The 24,523-nt window shown below is 40.3% G+C and overlaps 1 pseudogene; it reads right to left on the bottom strand.

The window, feature by feature from the left end:
- The window catches only part of LOC112909893 (TOM1-like protein 1), a 42,716-nt pseudogene that overhangs the window by 5,740 nt on the left and 12,453 nt on the right, over nt 1–24,523 (bottom strand).

Genomic DNA, 24,523 nt, shown 5'->3' with positions numbered 1-24,523 from the left:
CTTCTCCATGATGTTTCTCTTTCTATATCAACGTTTTTTTCTTTTCTTTTTTTTCCTACCACTGTTTCCCAGCCTTTTGAAATCCAAGGTAGACATTGAAGATATTTGCAGAGCACCCTGGGGTGAACCCGAGGGGAATTAGGGATGTCTGTCTGGGGAGTGGTGAAAAACTCATTACGTTTTTTCACTATAGTATATAATTATGATAAAATAAAGTACAAACGATTAGGGAACATGTTAAATATTGAAATTGTAGGAAGCTTCCAAATAAAATCTTTTCAAATGTTTGAAAATGCAACTTAGCTTGATTCCATGAACATAACCTTTAATACCAGGTTTTATGTTTGAAATGGCTACTTATAATTCCCGATCAAGACTCGTTAATGATGAATTCTTCAAATTTTCAATAGTCGAGATGGACAAGAACCTGTGATTAAGAATTCAATACCGTTTTTTTCCCCCACCTATGAAAAACAGAGTAGTTGAAATTATACTTAATTAAAGACTCTAATACCGCTCTCTTTACTTTCATTGACAAATATAATGTTGAAATTTCTAACGTTGGTGAGAAAGGACTTCTACTCTGATTGCACTTTCATGTTAAGTATTTCAAAATATGCTGGAACTCTGCTTTGCAGAATGCACGTGCGTTGTTCGAGCAGACATCCAGCAGTACGGAAGCCTCCCGGAGGGGTACATCGGTGCACAGACACAGAGGGAAGTAGTTGCATGTGAAGGAAGAGACCCTGAGCAGCATGAGTCATACCTACTGGAGCAGCCGGCAGGCTCCTCCGCCTCTGCCCCCCACCCCCACCTCTAGCCAGGAGCAGGTGGGTAACTGTGCTCTCTGGGCACCTGGAGCGGGAACTACTTCAGCAGCAGCATCTCCACCTCTCTTTCAGGATGGGCAGCTGTGCTCTGCCTCTGGCTGCCAAGGTAGATGTAGAGGTGATAGATCTGGTTTGTGCTCAGTACATCCAGGCTGAGTAGCAAGTACCAAGTGTCACTTTTAATGTTTTCCCGTTGGGGGACCATGAAAGACATCCTGACCCCACTGTGCTTGGACAGTGCTTGCACAGACCGACCAGAGCTGCCTGGGCCGGAGCTGGCTGGCATAGGGTCTTCGGCTGTTCAGGTCCTGCTCAAGAGCTGAGTGATCCAGCTCCAGGCGCAGCTTTAAACAGTTCGGAGCACACCATGATGCCAGAGGTGCGTGGCCTGGGAAGATCTCTTGGACATTGCTTCCATGGTGTGCATTCAGATTCTATCATCATCATGGTCTTTCTCTGAGGTCATGTCTGATTGATCTCCATCCTTTGCACAGCCTGATGCCCAAACTTTGAACACTAGGTGCAAACTAATCAGCAACGGAGAACCCCTGTCCACCAGCCCCAGGGATCTTTACCTCTTTAGACATTGATACAGTGCTTCTAAGACGCATTCCTGGCACCTACATCGTGCTGTCTCGTATTAAGCTTCTTGAATATTTTAGTTTTTAAGCAGTTAAATTTGTCTTAAAAAAAAAAAAAAAGCCTGCTCCCCTGGCCACAAACGATTAGGCCAGTGATTTTTGTGAGAGTTAAAGGCAAAATTTTGGTTGAATACAGGGAGACCAGCTGCCTCTGAGGTGACAAAACTGAGCCACATAGATGGCGGCATGTCCTCTTGCTTTGCTTAAGGAAGGTGAGTACAATGCTAGGTACATGAGGAGGAGGCGTGTTACTCTTTGTTAACCTAAAGAACCTTCAGGTACTCCATGACCAAGAGCTTGGACATTTTTCTTTTTTTCTTTTTTTTTTTAATTTAAAATTTTATTTATTCATGAGAGACACAGAGAGGGAGAGAGACAGAGACACAGGCAGAGGGAGAAGCAGGCTCCATGCAGGGAGCCCAATGTGGGACTCCATCCTGGGTCCCCAGGATCACGCCCGCCCTGGGCTGAAGGCAGCCCTAAACCACTGAGCCACCGGGGCTGCCCTTGGATATTTTTCTGTAGGCAATAGCAGTCATTGTGTTTGGAAAAGCAAGTAGCCTAATCTAGTTGTACACTTTTACTTTGCTTTAGGTTAGGATTTTTTTTTTCCTTGTAATTTCTCTTCCTCTTTTAAAATAAGCCAGTAGTGTTGGAATATGTATAAAGAAGAGTGCACCAATCATACACGTACTCCTTAATTATTACAAAATAAACACACAAGTCAAGAAATAAAACATTACCAGGAACCTAGAAGATTTCTTACTTCCATTTACCAACCACTTCCCCTCCTCCTTGTCCAGATGTAACCACTCTCCTTACTTCTAATATATAGATTAGTTGTGCCTGTTTGGGACGTCCTACATGGACTCATCAAATGTATATTCTTTTGTGTTCGGCCAGTGTGTCCAACATCGTGTCCACAAGGTTGATCTGTATTGTCGAGATAGCCGTAGTTTGTTCTTTTTCATTACAATGTAGTATTTCAGGGTATTGAATATACCACATTTCATTTATCATTCCATTGTTATATGGATGTTTGGGTCGCCTCCAGTATTTATCTCTCATGAATAATGCTACTAAGAGCATTTGTATACATGTCAGTGGCCCATATTTATGATTTTAAGGGATTATCATGCTTTGCTGCCACTTGGAACTGATCTGCTCTGGAGCAGAGCCTAGGCGTTCTTCTCCCTGGGCACAAAGGCAAGTAGTACAGATTCCTTCTCGAACCACGAAGCTATTTTTCCTGATGTATATCCCAAAGTTGTCCTTGGTGAAATAATAATTCTGAACTTCTTCTTCTTCTTCTTTTTTTTTTTTTGGTTTGATGCAGTATGTATGCATGTATTTTAGTTCCAGTGTAGTTCACACACAGTGCGATATTGGTTTCAGGTGTGTAACAGAGCAATTCACCAGTTCCATATATCACTTAGTGTTCCTTGAAGTAAGTGTACTCTTAATCCTCTTCAGTTTCTTAAGGTGTTTTCCTCTCGTTGAATTCCAAATGTGCAGTCCACACCTGTGCAAGAGAAGAAAACACAAGACTGAGTTGTGAGATGGTGACATTGGAGGTTCTTTCCTACTCTGAGACCTACAAAGCAATGAGATATTCTAGAGGAAGGAGTGAGAGCTCAGGAAACTTGATCTTCGCCTCTGTCTCCATGGTGATTGAAGCCCAGCCCTTTCTTACCCTGTAGCACATTGTATCCCAGTCGTCTGTTTATGCTCATCTCTCTGGCCCCATAGGATCTCCTCAAGGATCCAGATGAAGTCTTCTTCATCTTTTTGGCTCCTAGCATGGCACCTGCACATGGTAGATTCTCTGTGTGAATTCCATCCTCAGGGTTACCACTGGACAGCTGTAGAGGGGAGGCTGGAGATTGGCCCTGAGAATACATCAGAACTGCTCTCGCACCTCTAGATTTTTCAAATTTGTTTCTTAGTGTTGATGATCCAGTATTAGCACTCAGAGGCACAATGTGGCTTAAAATAATAAAAAACACATAGTTAATGCTAATTGCATCTTTCTAGTGACCAGACACCGTTCTATGTGTTTTACGTTTATTAGCTCATTTAATCCTAGCAAATCATCCCCGTCTTCAGGTGAGAAAGTTAAGGCTCCAGCAGTTAAGGCTTTAAGTCCTCCAACTAGAAGGACAAAAGCAGGATGGGAACCCGGGCTGTCTGGCTGCAGAACCCCTGTTACAGCCATTCCTCTGTGTTGTGTCCACCAAGAGACACGTAGGACAAATACCTATTGATTAGTTTTTGGTGGAGATTCTTCACCCTTTAAAGAACGAAACCATTTCCTATGTTAAAAGTTCTCTGGATAAATTCAAATGTATTCCAAATGGAAGCCTTGCATGGTAGTCAGGTACAGAATCCCAACCCGTGGTGGAGTGAGTGAGAGCATGGGCCCTGGGGACAGATGCCATGGATTTGAGTCCTTGCTCTGCCTCTTATTCCTTGTGACTTTGACAGTTTACATAACTTCTCTGAGCCCCAATTTTCTTATCTACGAATTAGAAATAGTCATTTTTACTTTAAAATTTTAAAATTTTTTTGAAAATGAAAAAAATATATAAAATACTTAGCATTACTAAAAAATAACAACAAATGGTAGTAATATTATTGGTAGTATTAGTATTTCTGTTAGAATTATTCGCTGTGGCACCACAAAGGGTCTTCGTAGGGATGTTTCTTTTCTGAAAACTTGTTCATCTCTAGTCCTCTACAATCAGAACCTTTTCTCTCTCAGGCAATCTTAGAAGGAAATAGACTCTATCTTCTCCAATACCCAGTGTTGTCTTGTGGCAAAATATACATGAAATTTACTATTTTAGCCATTTTTTAATACAGTGCTCTGGTAGGAAGTACACTTAAGTTGTTGTGCAACCATCACCATCTCTAGAACCTTTTCATCTTCCCAAACAGAAGCTTAGTACCCATTAGACAATAGCTCCCCATTCTTCTTTGCTCCTGGCTCTTGGCAACCACCATTCTATTTCCTTTCTCTATGAATGTGACCACCCTAGGAGACTGGTGTAAGTGGAATCACACAATATTTGTCCTTTTGTGACTGGCTTATTTCATTTAGCAGAGTGTTTTCAAGGTTCATCCAGGTTAGAACGTGTGCCAGCATGTCCTTCCTTTTTAAGGATAACTAATACTCCATTGTGTGTATATATCACAGTTTCTTTATCCATTAATTCATCAGTTGGTTGCGTACCTTTTGGTTATTGTCAATAATGCTGCTAAGAACATGAGTATACAGATACCTGTTTAAGTCCCCATTTTCAGTTATTTAGGTATATACCTAGAAGTGGAATTGTTGAATCATATATTAATTCCATGTTTAATTTTTGAGGAACTACCATGCTGTTTTCCACAGTGGCTGTACCCTTTTATATACCTACTGGCAACACACTAGGGTCCCACTTTCTCTACATCCTCACCAACACTTCTTAGCTTCTGTTTTTGTTTTTTTTTAATAACAGCCATCCTAATGGGTATGAAGTGATAGCTCTTGTGATTTTTTTGTTTGTTATTTTTTATCATTGTGGTTTTGATTTGAATTTTCATATGATTGGTAATGTTAATCATCTTTTCATGGGCTTATTGGCCATTTTTCTCCAATATCCAGTTTTATTCTTTACGAAAAACACACGCTCCCACTCAACTCTAACAGTCCATCAATTCATACCAGGCAAGTCACCATACGATATACTAGGCAGTTGTTTCATATTTTCATGATACTTCAGTGTCCTCTTAGAACGTTGCTGGACGATTGTAGGGTGAGTTACTTGCGATAGATGACTAATCTGAAATGCTAGACATTGATCTTTTTTCACCATCAGTTTTAGGGCGTGCTTTTTCATCCATCTGTTGCCTTATCTGATGGGCAAGAAAGCTTTCAGTAGGAATTACCCCTGTGTGCAAGTAAACCCCATTGAATGAATGATGAATGAATGATGCCTTTCATCCCCAAATGTACTGAATATATCTTGAGCAGTCCTTGACAATGTTGACTACTCTGTCCTTTTGAACATGTCTTCTCCTTTGGCTGCTCTGACACCATCCTCTCTGGTTCTCAGTCTACCTCTCTGACATTCCTTCTAAGTTTCCCTCTCTTTTCTTTGTTCTTTTATTTTTTTTTTATTTTATTTATTTATTTTTTTATTTTTTTAATTTATTTATGATAGTCACAGAGAGAGAGAGAGAGAGGCAGAGACAAAGGCAGAGGGAGAAGCAGGCTCCATGCACCGGGAGCCTGATGTGGGATTCGATCCCGGGTCTCCAGGACCGCGCCCTGGGCCAAAGGCAAGCGCCAAACCACTGCGCCACCCAGGGATCCCTCTTTGTTCTTTTAAATATTGGTGTTTTCCATTTCTGTTTTGGCTCTTTTGTTCATCTCCATGGTCTTTCTCCCTCACCCACCATTTTTACCTCCATTTATATACGGGGAACTTCCAAACATGTCTCTTGCCTGAAACTCAGAGCTCCAGGGTCATTTATTAAGCTCTTCATTAGAAAAATCCCACAAGCACCTCAAATTCTACATTATCTAAAAGAGAACCCAGATTCCCCCCCAAATAATAATCTTTCTTGAATCTTCCCTTAATTGATGAAAGACATTGCCATCAAGTCACAAAACAGGGAAATTATTCTGCATTCCCCTCTTTCCCTTACCTCCCCACATCCAGTAGGTCTCTCAGTTCCCCTCCCATCTCCTACCCAAGATTTCTGAACTCAGTAAGATGATGCTTGCAGTATGTTGGCTCTGTGCCCTGCACACCGTAAGCATGCCATTCATGATAACTTTCCTGTTAGTAGTAGTTGTTTCCAACCCTTGTTACCATCCACCAAGGCTCTTTCAATGGTCACCTCTCCTCCTGCTTCCAATCTTGCCCCCATCAACTCCATCCGTTAAATTCCTTCAGTCATTTTTAATTTTTTTCATAGCACACATCTTACCATCTCACATCCCTGCTTAAAAATGCTTTACTGGCTCCCTAATGCAATTCAGTTTTTAAGCTCAGCACACAAGGTCCTCCAGCATCTGGCTGCTGGCTAAAGTTGGATCCATCTTTGGTTGCTTCCCCATGGAACCCGATCCTATGTTCTGGCCAGAGCAAATGCCTATGCTTCCCTGAACACACCCCGTAGCTGCACAAGTTTATGGCTTTGTGCACACTCCTCCCTGTGTACAAAACGTGTTCCTCCCTCCTTTTCCTCCAACCACAGTTCATCCTTTGAGACCTCACCAAGTGACTTCTCTTACCTGTTGTCTCCCCTGAGCTCAGGTTTTCCAGGATGGTTGGCCATCCTCTGGCTTGTGCTACTGTAACTTGTACATTATCACAGGTAATTCAGGAATCTGATGAATAAGACAGAAACTGCTGACAGCATCTTAGATGGAAGGTTTTCTAGCATTGAAAATAAAATAAAATTTCAAGGTCTAGTCTCCACTGGAAATCCTGTCACGGTATCACTTTTCTCCCCAGATTGCTTTGTAATTGTTATTTTTTAAAATGTCTGCCTCCTGACTAATGGAAGACACGGGAAAAGGCCTGGGTCATAGTTGCCTTTACCTGGCTCAGTGTGTGATACCAGACGCTTCTTGAGCACTATCTGTGCGCCAAGCACTGCTGTAGGCACTGTGCAAATTGTAAGGAACAAAAATCCCGGCATCCCTGAGGGCAGCCTATGCACTGCCCACTATTTCCCAGTTTCCCTCCTACCCAAAGGCTGATGTTATTCACAGAGTTTTCTATGATTAGGAATATAAAGGGGGGAAAAATCACTCAGAGAGAAAATACGAACTGTCAGATGAGAATGAAATTATAAGTGGTAAGAGGAGAATTAAATTAAGAGCAGTAAGCATCATGGATTTATAAAAACAAGTCATGTCAGACAAACTTAATTGCTTTTCCTGATAGAATTACCAAATTAGGGGATGGCGGGATACAATATCCTGAGAGCAGTTTCCTTCAACGACCAGGTAATGAATATTATTTTTGAAGTTAGCAGAACCCTTTGAAATAGTATCTGTTGAAATTGTACAAAATGAATTCAAATTGACTTTGATGTGAGTCTGGTTCACTGACTTGACAGCAGATTGAAAAGGAGAAAAGCTAAGGCAACTACAAACAATATGGCACTAAGCTTAAAGATATTGCCTAGCAGGAGCTTGGGGGTCTTCTTATTTAGATGTGTTTATCATGATCATTATCAGGGGTCAAAGTATGATTTTGTGGCATTTAAAAGACATTGAAAGAAAATCATAGTACTTGGGGGTAGTCATTGAATGGAGCACAGAAATGAGATGGTTTTATATTATCATTCTAATGGTATGGCCCTTGGAGTGATAAAACCCAATATTTTGCAGAGTGCTTTAAACCCTTGCTACTCAAAGTGTGGGCTACAGATAGCAGGAGCCCGGAGAGCCATCATGATCTGGGAGCTTGTTAGAAATGTAGAGTCTCAGTTCCCACCCCAGTGATTCCAAATCTTCATTTTAACAAAGATCCCCAGGTGATATTTGCACGCACATTCATTAGAGAAGCACTGCTAAGCTTATTTCAGATTGTTCTACATGATTTGAGTTTTAGACCCTTCTCAGAGGTGCAAGACATTGCATTCATCTAATAAGTGGGGACTAAGTCCCAGTCTCAGTAATCCCACTTATTTACCCTTTTTACTTTGCTTAAGAGCAAGCCTGTGTAGCTGATGAAGCTGTGTCCTGGGGGCAGTTAACTTCAGTGGGTCACACCATTGTTGTCTGTAAGGAGGAGCTACCCACCTGTGCCTCCTCACAGTGTTTCTGTGTGCCATGCATGTGTGCCGTCCCTTTGCATCCTTTAACATCACGGAGAAGTGTCTTACTAGTCTCATTTCACAGATGTGGACTCTGATGTTTGGAGTGTTAATATAATTGGCCTAAATTCATGTTTTTAGTAAATGGCAGAGCCAGAGCCAGAATTTAAACCTAGGCCTGTCTGATTCCCAAAGCCTTGGTGTTTCATATATAATGGGCTACGTCATGGCTAGGTGTGATAGGGATTTCAGAAGATGGCACAGAGAAGGGGATTCACTGAAGAAATATTTATTGAAGGGACGCCCGGGTGGCTTAGTCAGTTAAGCCTCCGACTCTTGATTTTGGCTAGGGTCATGATGTCAGGGTCGTGAGATCTCGAGCTCTGTGTAGGCTCTGTGCTGGGAGTGGAGTCTGCTTAAATTCTCTCTCCCTCTTCCTTTGCCCCTCCCCCCCAAAAAAGAGAGAGAGAGAGAGAGAGAGAAAAGAAGAGTCTATACTCAAAAAAAAAAAAAAGTATTGAACATCTATGATGTTGTAGGAACCTTGAGAATTTTATTAAGGAATAAAACAGACCTAGGCCCTGACTTTGTAGAGTTTACAATCTAGTAGAGATGGGAAATTGTGTGTGTGTGTGTTGAAGTGGGAAGAATATGAGGAATATTGCTTCCAAACGTGCCGTTTTTGGGATAATGCAGATATCAAGAACGACGGATGATTGGTAAACATGAGGGTATGAAAACAGCTTAAAATAGATAATATACTATTAACCTATTAACGACAAACTTCTAGGTAACCATTTTGCTTTTTAAGAATTTCTTCCAACTTTGTAAGGAACCTTATTGGGCTCTTAGAAAATTCTAATATCAGTGTATGTCCCAGTGAGAACTTTGGGAAGGAGAGGTGAAGGAGGAGACTGAAACGCCATCTCTTTCATCTGACCTTGGCCCCGTGTCTAGGTCCCACTCCCTTTTGGTATTTGAGGTTGAACCAAGAGAAAGATGTTTGTCTTCCATGTGAGTCTGGTCTCTAGAAAACTGCTGAGTGACAAGCATCATAGAAATGTAGACTCCAAGAGTGGGGATCCTTAGTGGGGAAGTGGTACATGGAGACATGTGGGACCAAGCATCGCTCAGAAGCTTTTCTCCTAGTGAACTGTCCTTTATCCCTCAAGTTTCTGATCCTGCAGACCTGGTTAGGAAGGTGATCTCTGCCACATGGTCCTGCACAGCTTTTCCTTTTCCTTTAAAGTCCTCCTTAAATTGTATTCTTTTTAATATCCATTTCTTCCCACTAGTTCCCAGCTCCATTGAGGGTAGAGCATTTTCTCTTGGAATAAATACTACATCCCCAGGATCTAGCAGAGTGCAAGGCATATAATAGGTGATAAATCAATGATTCAATAGTTGTCCTATTAAAATTTGAAAAGGAGATATTTTTAAAAGTCTTTTCGGTTTTAAAAAATGTGGCTCAATAAATATCCTTTGTGTGTGCGTGTGTGTGTGTGTGTGTGTGTGTGTGTGTCAAAATGCATGTAACATAAATTTACCATCCTGACCATTTTAAGCATACAATTCAGTGGCATAAAGTACATTCAGATTGTTATACAACCATCATTACTACACGTGCACAGATGGATGCAAAAACGAAACTCTGTACCGATTCAACACTGACTTCCTGTTTTCCCTTCCGCCCTGCCCCTGGCCACCACCATTATGCTTTTTGCCTCTATGCGTTCCACTCCGCTAGGCACTTCACACTGGTAGGCTCGTGCAGTATTTGTCCTCTGAAGACTTTTTTACTTTTATTGTTCTGAAGGAGCAAGGAACACAAACTACATGGTGGTGTTTGTTGGAGTGAGTCTATTCTCCATCTCATTAGAAAGAAATATGCTTATTCTTGGCCTGTTCACACTGAAAGAGCCAGAGACTAGTAGAAGAGGAAGAGAAGTGGATGGATCTTCTCCAGGCTTCTTACTATTAAACTTCACGTAGAAGGTTTGTGGCTATACTGAAATTCAAGGGTGTGACCTATTGAATGTGAGAATCCAAGGCAATGGATTTAAGGTAGGGTTTCCCCAACATTACTTATTTTCACGGCTCACCCAGGCTCCTAGCACAGTATTAAAGAGAAGGCTGAAATGCAGATAATAAAGAGAAACAGAACGAACGTGGCACGGATCCTCGGGCAGTAATTTAATACCTGAATCTGGGGTGTGGAGAAGGGACTGGCTCTGGTCTCTTCGATCTACCAGGGCCAAGCAGGGATTATGAGGCCTGTCTGTGTTTTGCCTGGGATATGCTTACCACACACACAAGTCAGTGGTTTAGAGATGACAGAGAGGGCTTGCGGAAGTCACATTTACCTTTGCAACATCTCTTGACTAGCGGGTGAATTGACAACAAATAGCAAGTAAAGATGAGACTTCGGGGATCTCTGTTTAGATTAGCTATCTGTACTACTCAGATTGGCCTTTCCATGGTACAGGGAGGGCGGTGTAGAGTGATGTTTGGTGGGGGCTCAGCACCATGGCTGGCACCTGAAATGGGATTCTCCCTCAAGGCTTTGAGCATCATCACATTCTGGGGAGCACATGGAGCCAGGAGCTGAATAAGACACCAGAGTCCACTAAGCCCATTTAGGAAGTGGGAAGGAGTACAAAGCATGAAGGGAGTCGGAGATTGTTATCAGAACGAAGAAGCTGAAAGATAAAGTACTCAGCATTTAAAGCATAAGTGGGCTGAGGTCTGGGCAATAGCTGGGACGGGGTGTTTTCTGTGACCATGGCCCATCATAAGGATCATGTAGGCGAGTTTAAAGAGCTAGGAAATTTTGCCCAAATTGCTAAACAGGTCACATTTATTTTACTGGGTAGACATAACCAAAGCGCCACATTGATGTCTCTTTCCCCTAAACCCCACCTCCTCCACATCCTAGATGCTGGCCAGCTTTATATCCATATTACAGACCAACCACCTGGATGCCAAATGATGTACTGGTGTAATAGTGAAGGAGGCTTCTAGCAAGATAAGCTCTCTATCTCCAGTGATTTCCCTGGGATTAGAAATGTGCATTCCACTTGGAGAGCCCTGCAGGTTTCTGAGAAGCTTTGGATCTTACACAAAACCATTTGCATGTTTTACGCACGCGTTTTAGCTTTTACTTGTGCAGAGATGATAATGGTTTTATTTATTCCTTCAACTTTCTTTGACTATTGAAAGAAGTAGTTACAGAGTTTGCTGAGAATCTTTGCAGCCCAAGTGCAAGTAAAAATACATATATCATGGATCTGTGTCTCTCTCTCTATATCATATATCAAGTATATTTTTATCCATGAAAAGATGGCTTCCGAAATTAGTGGACGTATTTGTCTTAGCTTTTGCAACCTCAAGCCCTGCTGCCAGACCAGGTAGTGCTTTTCTTCTTGGATCATATGGTATGTGCTTCAGTCTGAATAACATTAAAAATATTTCTCTTAGCAGGATGTGGTGGAGTTGTTTTCTTTTTTAATTTCAAATAACACCACTCCTTGAACTGGGAACAAACAATTCACTTGCAGCTCAGCTCTGCATTTATTTGTAATTTTCACATAAATCAACTTATATGAAAATGTATTCATAATTTGAGCTTTCTCTATAGCGATAAAATGTTTCTGCTTCTGTGGTAGAAAATAGCTTATTATGCAAACAACATTGCCACTCTTACATTATGCATGGGATTTACCTGGAGAACATCACAAAAGCTTCAAAAAAGGGGGGGACGTCCAGGGGAGGGTGTAGGGTACTTCATTTACTGCACCATTTACCTATAATAATTAGCTACAAATGAGCTAATATCTGTATTTAGCAACTTATTTAATATTGCTTTGGTTAATTCAGTGAAACAATGGAGGAAAAAGAAAAAAATACAAGGGATGTCTTCTGATAAATGGTGCCTTTCAGGATGTCAGCCCAGTGAAAAATGAGATCTTGTGGTTTCAAACTTAGGCCAGTGGTGGTGAGTAATTAATGGCCAACTCATTTGAACTTGTGTGCTCGATCTAATTTGGGATATTGAGGGTTCACACTGATTTGCCTTTAAAAAGAATGTCACTGTCAAATAAGGTGATTGTATAAGATTGATATGGAGAGCTCTGTCTTGGATGTATAGCACAATTTATATTTAGAGAGGCAGCAGCAGTGTTATTCCAAACCGTGTGTGTAGTGTCACCACCATATCTGGATGGAAAGCTGGTGTTCTTTCTATATAGGATTCAAACAGGGATCACTTTAGGGTGGTATATGGTATTTATTTTTTTCAGCACATAACAGATATGTTTTAAATGTGTTTTTGCTGTGTTTGGGCGTGTGGATAAAGTAGTAATACACAATGGCCTCTGCTTTTATGTTACCTTATTGTGATTGGGGGGGGGGCAGTGGGTAGGCAAAGCATAACACAAGTAAATAATTGCAATAAGATTGATAGATGCTATGAAGGAAACATACAAGGAGCACAATTTAAGGAGTATTGGGATGGTAGAGATAATCTTTGACAAATGATTTAACCTTTCTGAATTTGCTCTTTGTAAATTGTGAAGGACTATATGTGAATTATCATTACTTTACACAGTTACATACAATTCTACATGGTTGCCTCTTGTGAATCTGCCATCTTGAATCACTGTTAGTAGTCCATTTGCTCCATCTGGGTGATCCCATTTCAAAGGACCAAAAAGCAAGAAGATCACTCTGTGGTTGTGGCTTCTCAGCAGTTCCTAGCTCTTCTTTGCAAAGGCTTATGACTGTTCTATTGGGTGTTCTCCAAAGGGCAGGTTTCTTTTGTTGGTCCTGCTATAAGATTTCTGCTAACCTTTTTTTTAGGGCTGAATTAGAGGCTCTTACTTGGAGAAATGACATGGTAGATCAAGATTCAGGCCTGGAATCAGAAGCCTGGTGTTCCATTCCTAGCTCTACCCTTTAATGGTTGCTTGACTTTGGTCAACTTACATATTTTACTGAACATCTATTCCTTGTCATGTTTAAAAACTATATTACAATAATACCCTCCCTAATAGTATCTAATAATATCTTTCCAAGTTATCATAAAGTAAAATGGAAACTCCTGTTATTTAATAATTTCAGGCTTTAGAAAAAAATAGATAGTTCCTTAGTACATTTTACAAAGCCAATATAATCTGATAATTATGTATTGATTTCACTTATAAATATGGATGCAAAAAGTAAAACTAAAACTGTAGCCCTGTATAAAATGAATGACATACCATGACTAAGTAGGATTTATTTCTGTAATGTAAAGGTGTTTTAATATCAGAAAATCTACATGGTAGTTCTTTAAATCAAACTAAAAGGGGAAAAAAATCATGGGATTAAATCATTGGATACTACAATGTAATTTTATAAGATTAAATAGCCATTCTTGGCAAAATAGGAATATAGGGAAATTTATTTAAGCATAAAAAGATTATCACATTATTTTAGCAAGTATAATAAGCTACCCAATGATAAAGTTATTTTGTTTAAAATTAGGAACAAAATAGGGCTCCTCTCTATGACCACAATTATTTACCTTGATTTGAAGGTAGTAGCAAATGAAATGAGAGAAGTAAATAATGGGTATAAATATTAGAAGAGATAAAATTGCTGTATTTGGAGATAGTATGGCTGGATACTTAGCAAACCCATGAGATTAAAAAGAATACTAAATTTGGTAAGAGGTTTTGGTAAGGTGTTTGGTTATTTGATAAATATACAAAATCTGTATTTTTTTTGAAAGATTATTAATGTGTTTATTTGAGAGAGAGAGTGGCAGGGGGAGGAACAGAGGAAGAGGAACAAGCAGACTCTGCACTGAGCCTGGAGCCCAATGCAGGGCTTGATCTCAGGACTCTAAGATCATGACTTGAACCAAAATCAAGAGTTAGATGCTCAACTGACTGAACCATCGAGGCACCTCTGTAATTTTTTTTACTAGTGTTAGTCAACTAGAGGTAGACTTTGAAAAAAACATTCCATTTATAATAGCAACAAAAATTTAAAATACATAGGAATAATTTACAAGATTTATAGTCTTCCTTAAAAAAGCTTAAAAAATCTTGAATAAATTGAGAGACATATGATCTACTTGCAAGACTTAAAACTGTAAAAGTTCAATTCTTTCAAAATCAAACACATATTTACAATTTCATTTAAAATCTTAATGGGATTTTTTAAAAAAGAAAATAATTAAGTATCTTAAAATAGTCAAGAAAATTACGCAAAAGAATAATAAGACATACTTACTAGATATTAAAACTAACTTCAGAGCCATGGTAATAAAAATTGTTTGGTATCAGCATCAAATCAGATAAATAGATCAAAGAAGCAGAGTAAAAACTCCGGAAAAAGATCCAGGTATTTATAAGACCTTACCATGGCATTACGGGGTGCCTGTGTGGCTCAGTTGGTAAGTGTCTGACTCTTGATCTCAGCTCAAGTCTTGATTTCTGGATCATGGGTTCAAGCCCTGGGTTGTAGTCTATGCTGGGTGTAGAGCCTACTTTTAAAAAAAGGTGGTATTGCAACTTATTAGAAGCAGTTATTTAATAAAAATTGCTGGCAAGAGTGGCTACCCAAGTGGAAGAAAACAAAATTTATAATCCTTACCTCATCATATAAAAAATAAAGTCTGGATGGATTAAAGAAAGTAATATGTCAATTTTTATTAAAATGAGTGATGTACTTAAGCTTTGACCTTGCAAAGTGAGTGGGATTCTAGCCAATAGACATAAAGCACGTATGTAAGGACATGTATACTAATATTTATTACAGCATTGCTTTTATTAGCAAACAAACAAGGAAACTGGAGACAACCTTAGTTTTCATCAATAGAACTATTGAGTAAGGAGATGCATTATTTGGCATTTTGTTTTTTTGGGTTTTTTTTTTATGTAGCATTTTGAAAGAATGAATTCCACCTCTATTTATTGGTTTGGAAGGATGTCTTTTTTTAAATTTTTTATTTATTTATGATAGTCACAGAGAGAGAGAGAGAGGCAGAGACACAGGCAGAGAGAGAAGCAGGCTCCATGCACCGGGAGCCCGATGCGGGACTCGATCCCGGGTCTCCAGGATCGCGCCCTAGGCCAAAGGCAGGCGCTAAACTGCTGCGCCACCCAGGGATCCCTGGAAGGATGTCTATAAAGTAATTCAAGAAATAAAAGCAAGCTGCAAAATTATGTGACGAGTATGATCTAGTTTCTGTATCTATATTTTTATATTTGCCCAAAAAGGTTTGAAAGTGCTCACCTAGCTGTTGACTATTGGTTTTCTCTGGGAAGAAGGCAAGGATGGAGGGAAATGAAGAGGGGGATGTATATTTTCTTCTTTGCATATTGTTAGATTTTGTCACATGTTAAAATGAGCACATGTTCCTTTCAAAATTAAAACAAAAATCATTAAAAATGACCAAATGAGTTCATGGACACAAAGGCGTACTGTCTGATTGGCATTACTTTTTGCCTCTCCTTTTTTTTTTTTTTTTTGCCAGAGAATACAAAACTAGCTTATTGAGAATGGGCCAGTTCTCATCTAATTAGATAATATTTTTCCAAAGATACTCTAAGAAATAAACCTTCCCAAAGATCCCTAAAAGCCCAGATCCCCAAATCACAAGCACTTTCCTTTATACTCAAATAACTAATGTTTTAACAAAATACATTTGACAGTAAGAACAATTTATAAAAGTTAGATCAAAAAACCTTTGGTAGGGCAATTACATGGGGTCAGCCTCCAAAAGGAAGAGGCCTGGGGCCTAGAAGTTCTCAAAGGACACCAGTCTCATAGCTAGTAATGCGAGGCTCTGACTCTCCTTATCTGACTTGGGATATGATATCCTTTACTGCCTCATAACTGCCTCTCAATATGGTCAAAGGGCACTAAACCTATTCCAAATGGAAATGATTTTTTCTCCCACCGATTTAGTAGACCTTTGAGGACTTTACAGGCTATTGTACTAAACCATATGTATCAAAATGTTCTGCTGTTTCATAGACTGGCCATGACCATTTCTTGCCAGACCAAGTCAAATTGATGCCAGCTTCTACCTATCTCATTCTTCATTTTACTACTGTCCTAGTAAAAACTAAAGTTGGCTTGCAGTCTAGTGATAACTGGGCATCTATCTCTTGGTGCAATGCTATTAAGCTCCAGGTATCTGATGTGGGGTGAGTTATTTAGGAGATGCAAGCTGGTGGCATGGACAAAGCATACTCTCGGGTATTAGCATAGTAGCCCAGTCGTGTGTGTGTGTGTGTGTGTGTGTGTGTATGTGTGTGTGTGTGTGTGTGTGTGTGTTTGTAAGGCTTAGAATTGCCTCAGTAATGATCACAAGCACTTTTTTGATGTTTGCAACCTATGAACACATGCCAACAATTGACTGGCTGGCTGAGTTGGATGAGTGTCCCAGAGGACGGGTTGTTGGCAGCTGTTCTTGGTGTATCTTCAAGCATAGTTACTTGGGAGAGAAGAAATAAGATTGGAGCAAGAGAACAACTTGGCTTCATTTCTCTAGTATGAGAAAGGGTTGTGACTTGAAGTCATCTGTATGTATCCTGATGTTAAGAGTAGCTCAGATGTAAATTTCAAATTAAATAAGAAAATCTAAGAGAATGCATTATGAGCTCAGTGCTCAATGAACAAAATAAAAAATGATTTCACTAAGGGAGTTAATTTTACTCTGTGGATGAGTTTATATGTTTCCCCTTTAAGTATACTTAGAATTCAGTCCTGAGGGTCAAATATTGACATTAATGAGACGACTTCTTATACTATATGGCAATGATAATGAAAGATTGTACATGAAACATTGTGAGTGAATCTCACAACATAATGTTAAGCACAAGAAGCCAGACACCAAAGAGTATACTGTATGATTCCATTTACATAAAGTTCAAAAACAGGCAAAACTCATCAATGGTGTTGGAAGTCAGGAAAGTGGTTGCCCCTTGGGGCAGGGGTGAGAGGAAGAAGCATGATGGGAGGTGCTTGCCATATTCAATTTCTTGATCTAGGTGCAGAGTACATGAACATGTTCAATTTTTGAAAAATTCATTGACCTGCATGATTATAATAAGCATACTTTTCTTATGTATATGTCAATAAAAAAAATAATTAATTTCTTGGGCCTTTCTTACCTGCCCTTTCTTTAATTGGCTTTTTTATTATCCTTGGTAAATGGCAACCGTTCCTCCTCCCCTATCTCACTTTCTTCCTATGGGTAAATCTTTAAGAAAGGTTACAATTGATTAGCATGAAACTGTTTTTGAGTCCTTGACTATTTAGAATGGAGTTCTTTTTTTTTTTTTTAAGATTTTATTTATTTATTCATGAGAGACACACAGAGAGAGGCAGAGACCCAGGCAGAGGGAGAAGCAGGCTCCCTGCAGGAAAAGCCCGATGTGGGACTTGATCCTCGGACTCCAGGATCACGCCCTGGGCTGAAGGCCGGCGCCAAACCATTGAGCCACCCAGGGATCCCCCAGAGTGGAGTTCGTTTATTGTAGTCTTTTCACCTGACACTTACTGAGGGGGCAGCCTAATAAAACAGGTGCAGACAGCTTGAAATAAGTGTTAGGCATGAGGAAAAGATGGCCCATTAACCTCACACAGTGAAGGGTACCCTAATTGCAGGTTGAGAGGCAACTTTCACCCCGTTCACAGATTTGCTTAAGGTCTGGTCATCTAACTAAGCTTTTAATCTCTGTGCTGGGTAGTTTGCTTATTTATTCTGTCTAGAGGCAGGGCGTTGTTTGGGAAACCTCTGGAGATATATTCTGGTCTTTTCATTTCACATTAAGTCTATCAGGGAGCATGGTAGGAGATGAGGACAACTTGCATTGTGAGTGATCCAAGCAGGGAGTGCCCAGGAATGAATGAATGAAGGAGGGGATGGAATCTGGTTGACCTCTAGGTCAGGACATCCCGCCTTCAGCTCAGTAATGTCCCTCCCCCAGACCCTTCCTCCTGAGTCCACTCAAGCTGCCCAAGGCTGCACTCATCTTTGGTTTGTCTGCACCTCTGCTGTTCCACCCCTACTTCTGTTGTGACCCCCTGGTACCGAGCCATCTCTTGCCACCAAGCGGTTTTCCCAGGTACCATCCCTCTCAGTGAGGGATGGCTATCCACTCGCTGGCACTTCTCTACCATTATTCTCCCCTCCTTTCTGCAAGGGAACTCCATCGGAGCCTACCTTTGGATGTTTTCTCGCCACAGCTTGAACTGCCCCTTGCTCACGGATCAGTGGCCCTGAGCTGGCACTGAACAGACAGAAAGAAGGGGGGAGGGTGGGAGGAGCAAGAAGAAGGAGAAACTCTGATAAAAGTTGCTCATCTTCAGGGTGCTTCAGTTCAAATGTTACTTCCTTAGAGAAACATTCTCTAACCTCTCTTTCTACAGGGACCCCATCATTTTCTATCATATTACTCTTATTTTCCTCCTTATTCCTGAAATTCTCTTGTTCATTGTTTACTTGTTTGCTAGCTAATTCTCTACTTCACTACGACTGTGATCTCTGTAAAGAGTCCCTTACTTATCTTGTTTGCTGTGACATCCTAGCACTGTGATAGGACTCAACTCACATTTAATGAATGAGTGAATCTTTTTTTTAATTTTAATTTTTATTTATTATTTTTTAAATTAATAAATTTATTTTTTATTGGTGTTCAATTTGCCAGCATACAGAATAACACCCAGTGCTCATCCCGTCAAGTGCCCCCCTCAGTGCCCGTCACCCATTCACCCCCATCCCCTGCTCACCTCCCCTTCCACCACCCCCAGTTCGTTTCCCAGAGTTAGGAGTCTTCATGTTCTGTCTCCCTTTTTGATATTTCCCACACATTTCTTCTCCCTTCCCTTATATTCCCTTTCACTATTATTTATATTCCCCAAATGAATTAGACCATATAGTGTTTGTCCTTCTCTGAATGAGTGAATCTTTAAAAACACTCTGAAACTTGAAGAAAGTTTGAGTGACTCCCATTCAGAGTATAATATGTGAAAGTAAAATGGCCTCCATCAATATGAAATCCTTGTGGTTTTGTCTTGCAAAACCCAACTGGCCAAAAACTATTGAACACCTGCTCGGGTTAGTTACACTGTGATGCTGGTGTAGACTTTGTTGGGCTAAGTGTAGATCGTTGGCCTATGATGGTGATGCTGCTTCTCTAGGCTAGCTTCTGGCTCTGGCGAGGAGTGTGGCTTTTAGTTACAGAGTTGAGAAGGCATGCAAGGTTAATTCTGAGTTAAACCTTAGGATTCAACTCCCCAGGGAGACCTAGAAATGGCTAAGATCTTACATTAATATGTAACCAAAATTTAAACTCATATTTCAGCAACAAGGGATAGTAAATAATGCATTGCTTCATGAAGATTTGTTTAGTTTATTTACTTACATTATTTATAGGTTATGTTGGGAATAGACTTGGCCTGCTCTGCTTTGTTCACAGTAACATTCCATAAATATAACAGCAAGCAATAAAATAGCATTGATTCAGAAGTGAGCTCATAGCTTTGTATAACATCAAACATAAAAGCTGTGTTACAATGATAAATACTAAATCTTTAAAATATCTTTAAAATATCATTGGCTTTTTACTGCCATTACTTATGCAGTGTGTATTGCAGATTTTCATATTCAGTATTGTACGTTTTATGTGTGAGTTATGTCCCGAAGCTTTTGGTGTAGTTTGTACAAAACCGGCATTTTGAAGTTGTGGATGGGTGGCGGAAGAACTTGATTCTGGTTCAGAAGACCATTGTGAGTTGTCCAGAAAGATCTCAGTGAGAGAACAAATGGCGTTCTCTCTCTCTCTCTTTTTTTTTTTTTTATGTTCTCAAAACATATTGGCATTTTTTTTTTCTATGAATGTGAAGTTCAAGCAATTTAGAAAAAAAAAGTGTGGGTTTAAAACAAAACTCTTTTATTTTTCCTATAGTAAGAAGTGTCCTTGTTTTCTTATTTGGCATTTAGAATTTTCTTGTGATTCTAGAGTCTCTGCATGGCCTGCTGTTGGTCTGATGGACTCCAAGATTGTGCTTAGCAGAGGCTGGGAGATAGGTATGTAGTCGTGTTAATATCTGGAATATGAAGTCAAGTAGCTCTGGCCTGGGGTTCTGGTTCTGCTGTTAACAGGTTGTGTGTTTTGGGCAAGAGACTTAATTAACCACTTGAGCCTCAATTTGCTTGTCTGTCAGAGATCATACCATATACCTAATAATGTAATGAATATCCAGTAACATAATGTTTGTGGAGCACAGTGCCTGACACATACCGAGGGCCTTTACATGTTGCATCGCCTTGGGGAAGGGCCGATGAAGAGGAGGGGGAGATATTCCGGCCGTATAACCAAAATAGAAGTTGCAAATTACCTGATATTTATGGGAAATGTTTTATATGAAATAGTCATAATTATACATCGAGGCCTCACCTTAACACTATTTGGCATAAGGCATGTCTTGGAGACCCCTTTCAAGGAAATTTATGAAAACCAGTATTACAAAAAGGCCTGCCATAAAGTACAGTTATATACATCTATTTCCCTGGCAAAGGCCTGAAGGCAGTGTGAATATATTTAAAAAAAAAAAAAAACACAATCTGCAGCATTGCTGACACTGAGTGTTGGGTAATTTAAAAAAAAATTTTAAAGCCCTTATGAAGGCACAGTTGTGTTTTTAATATAGTGACAGACAGAAGTAGGAATGGGAACGATGGAAAAAGCAAGCCCAGGGGAGGACGGAAAGGAAGGGGGGCTGACAAATAGCCCTCGGATGGGACAAGTTGGAGCAGCTCTCAATTTATGGGCCACCACTTTCAACCCTGGGTCTGTCTTTGACATGCAGATTGGAAAGCAGTGGCTCAGACGGTTAGATCCCCATGTGAGGTGACCTAAATTACAGCCTCAGTACACTGGGACACGGGAGATTTGTTAGAAATGATTTTCTGTCTCTTATGGTACCCTCAAGACTTATTTAATCCTCTCTCAAAGTTTGAAGAATACATAAGAATTATGGTATCTTGTTGAGAGTATCTTTTTTTAAAATTTCATCTTTTAATTTGAAAAAGAAAAGTACTGAAAAGTTGCAAGACCAATACAATGAACTACCGTACATGTTCACCTAGATCCACCTATTATTCCTATTTTTCCACTTTCACCTTATCTACCCATATCTATGATATAGGATGCATGACATATAACATTTTTTATTTATCCTTCTGCTGAACCTTTGGGAGTAAATTGTAGAAATCATGGTCGTATCAGCAAACATTTTCTAAGACCATAAAATGCATCAACATCATGATCCCATCAAATCTAGAAAGTTTCACATTGATACAAGGCCATTATCTAACATACGGTACATATTCAAGTCTTGTCCATTGTCCCAGAAATGTCCTTTCTGGCACCTGTTTTTTTCCACCCCAGGATAATTTATTGTATTGATGTGCCATGTTTCTTTAGCTTGCAATCATTCCATGGTTTTTCCTCTGTATTTCCTTTTTTTTCCCTCTGTATTTCCTGACAGTGACATTTTTAAAAAATATCAGCCCCTTGTTTTGTACGATGTCCTCCAATTTGGGTTTGTCTGATTGTTTCCTTATGATCCATTTCAAGTTCTGCATTTTTGTTACGACTACCACTGACATGATGTGGTGTCCTTCTCGGGGCCTCAATGCAGGTGATATGCAATGCCAAAGTCAAAAATTTTCATCAGCACTAAAATATATTTTTAATAATCTTATTTGTTAAAATGAAGACTTTGGAGTACTTCTTAATCGGAAAAATCTCCTTGAAAATCTTACTTTATGGAACATTACATACATTACCATAAGATCTGCCACCGTCTCTTGGAAGAATGGTTGTGGAGTCATCTTTCTAGTCTTCATCACTCGGTAGAATGACGCTGATGTGTTTAAATGTCAAAATATCTTAGGGACTTCTCTAAGATGCCTTGTTATCAGGAGAATCCAATTACGTTGGAAGTCTGAGGGTGCAAATTAATCCCCATTCCCTTTCCGCAGGTGTTTAACCAGTTGAGAACACAAGGGGCAAAATGATGATCAGCTTTATCACCAGGAGACCCGGAGCATATGGGCAAGCCTTTTCCCTCCCTCTCCGAAGCAGAACCTTCAGTGCTTTCCCAGTCCTGACCTCACCATTCTCAGCCCACATTTGGAAAGGTTGAGACCTGGCCAGGCCTGCCAGAAACTGGTTGGGAGAGGAAACAGCTATCTGTGTTGTCGAGCATACATGCAGATCTGAGAGGCCACGTGCAAATGGCAAGAGGTGGGGGCCCTCGCTGGCTCCCCACTGCCTGGAATGTGCCCACGACTGCTCTCTGTTTCCAGTCCTATCCTCTTCTGTGGAGAGGAACCAGTGACAGAGGAGAGAGAGGAAGTACAGGTGTTCTCCCTAACATTCCCCTAGAGGACGAGAGGTGAAGTCTTGTCCCTAGTGTAGGGTGGCAATGTGGGGAAGAACAGAAAAGGACTCTTCCTATAACATTGCCCACATTTATTTCTTGGGTTGCACCAAGTGGAATGGAAAATATGAAGTCTAATTGCAAAGTGAAATCTCATCTTTCTAATTAATGCTGCAGGCTGCCAGGGATGTCAACTTGCCTTTTCAACTCTGGAAAACTCATTGAAGAGCAAAACATTTGTCAGCTTTGCCAACCTAGACTGTTACTAAGATAGACTCTCCTACACTGTTTTTTTTCCCCCCTCTCTCACTTTTTGGAAGAAATAATACATTCACATGGTTAAAAGTTTTAAAGTTACAAAATTTACAGAAATCTCCATTTCACCTTTTCTGTCTATTGTTCAGTTCTTCTTTGAGGTTCCAGGGCTATTGCTTCTTGTTTTTAAAATCTGTTCTTCAATGGTGTGGATCCAGCATTCATTTTTCAGACAAGTCATTATCGCCTGAAGCTTCCTCACCCTTCCATCCCTCCTGTCCATCTTGGTTCCCAATCTTTTGATATTAAAGCCAGATCCTGGAAAGGGGTCAGTACTAGACAGGGAGAAGATTCTAGGCATATGTGTATGCATATTTATGTGTCAGCATTTCAAAGTCAAATATAAATGATTTAGGAATTGCTCATTTAGTCAATAAACCAAAATATATTTATTATTTACTTATCATGTGCCAAGGATGATACAAAGAGTACAAAGAATGGTCTCCTGAATTCAGAAAGCTCCAGAGTTTACTTGTGGAAGCAGAATTAATAAACCTGTTTGCAGACAACTTCTAAGCCTTGTGGGTACTAGGGTCTTCTGGAAAGGAGAGTATTGGTGTGAACTATGGGCTCTGGCGAGAACTTCATGGAGGAGATGGGATTTGAACAGCCCTTTGAAGGACAAGTGGTACCCAGTGGGTGTTGGGGAAGAGGGGCTTTCTAGACATGACTACCTAAGTCACACCGGCCCCTCTTCCGTTCCCCTCCCGTGGAGGCTCATTGCTGACATGCACCCTTACCGTTTCCTCTGCCCGGATCCCTATCCAGTCTGCTTAGCTAATTCTCCACCCCTGGGTCACTGCCCTAATATCACCTACCTGATGACACCCCCGCCCCAACCTCCCTATTGAGAATCAGAACCCACCTCCATGCTCTGAATGCCCCTTATTCTGATCTAGTCTTTCCAGGGCTGTCAGCAGTTTATAAGACATTCTATCATTTAATTTGAGATTATTTATTTATTTATTTGAGAGAGAGAGAGAGAGAGAGCAAGCACGGGGAGAGGGAGGAGCAGACTCCCCGCTGAGCAGGGAGCCGACTGCGGGGCTCCATCCCAGGATCCTGGGATCATGACCTGAGCTGAAGGCAGATGCTTAGCCGACTGAGCCCCCCAGGCGCCCCTATCTTTCAATTTTAAAAACTCTATTAGTTGTTCATTTTCTGTCTACCCCCCACTAGAAGGTAAGTACTGTAAAGGCAGAGATTTTTGTTTTCTTCCCTGTTTTCTGCTAACCTCAGCCCTTAGACATTGGCCTGTCATAGGCAATCTGTAAATGCCGAGTACAAGAAGGAATAGAGCCATCCCTTCCTTTCTCTCCAAGAAATTGTGGAGAGAGAAAGCCCACGTCAAAAAAAAAAAAAAAAAATTAATCAAGTCATCCCTTTGAGCTCCAGACCTCTTTGCATTTCCTTTTTTTTTTTGTGTGTGTAAGATTTTATTTATTCATGAGAGACACAGAGAGAGAGGCA

This window comes from Vulpes vulpes, chromosome 2 (genome assembly GCF_048418805.1).
Source record: "Vulpes vulpes isolate BD-2025 chromosome 2, VulVul3, whole genome shotgun sequence".
Classification (NCBI taxonomy): domain Eukaryota; kingdom Metazoa; phylum Chordata; class Mammalia; order Carnivora; family Canidae; genus Vulpes; species Vulpes vulpes.
Note: the sequence above shows the minus strand (reverse complement) of the source record. Positions and strands in the feature narration are given on the sequence as shown.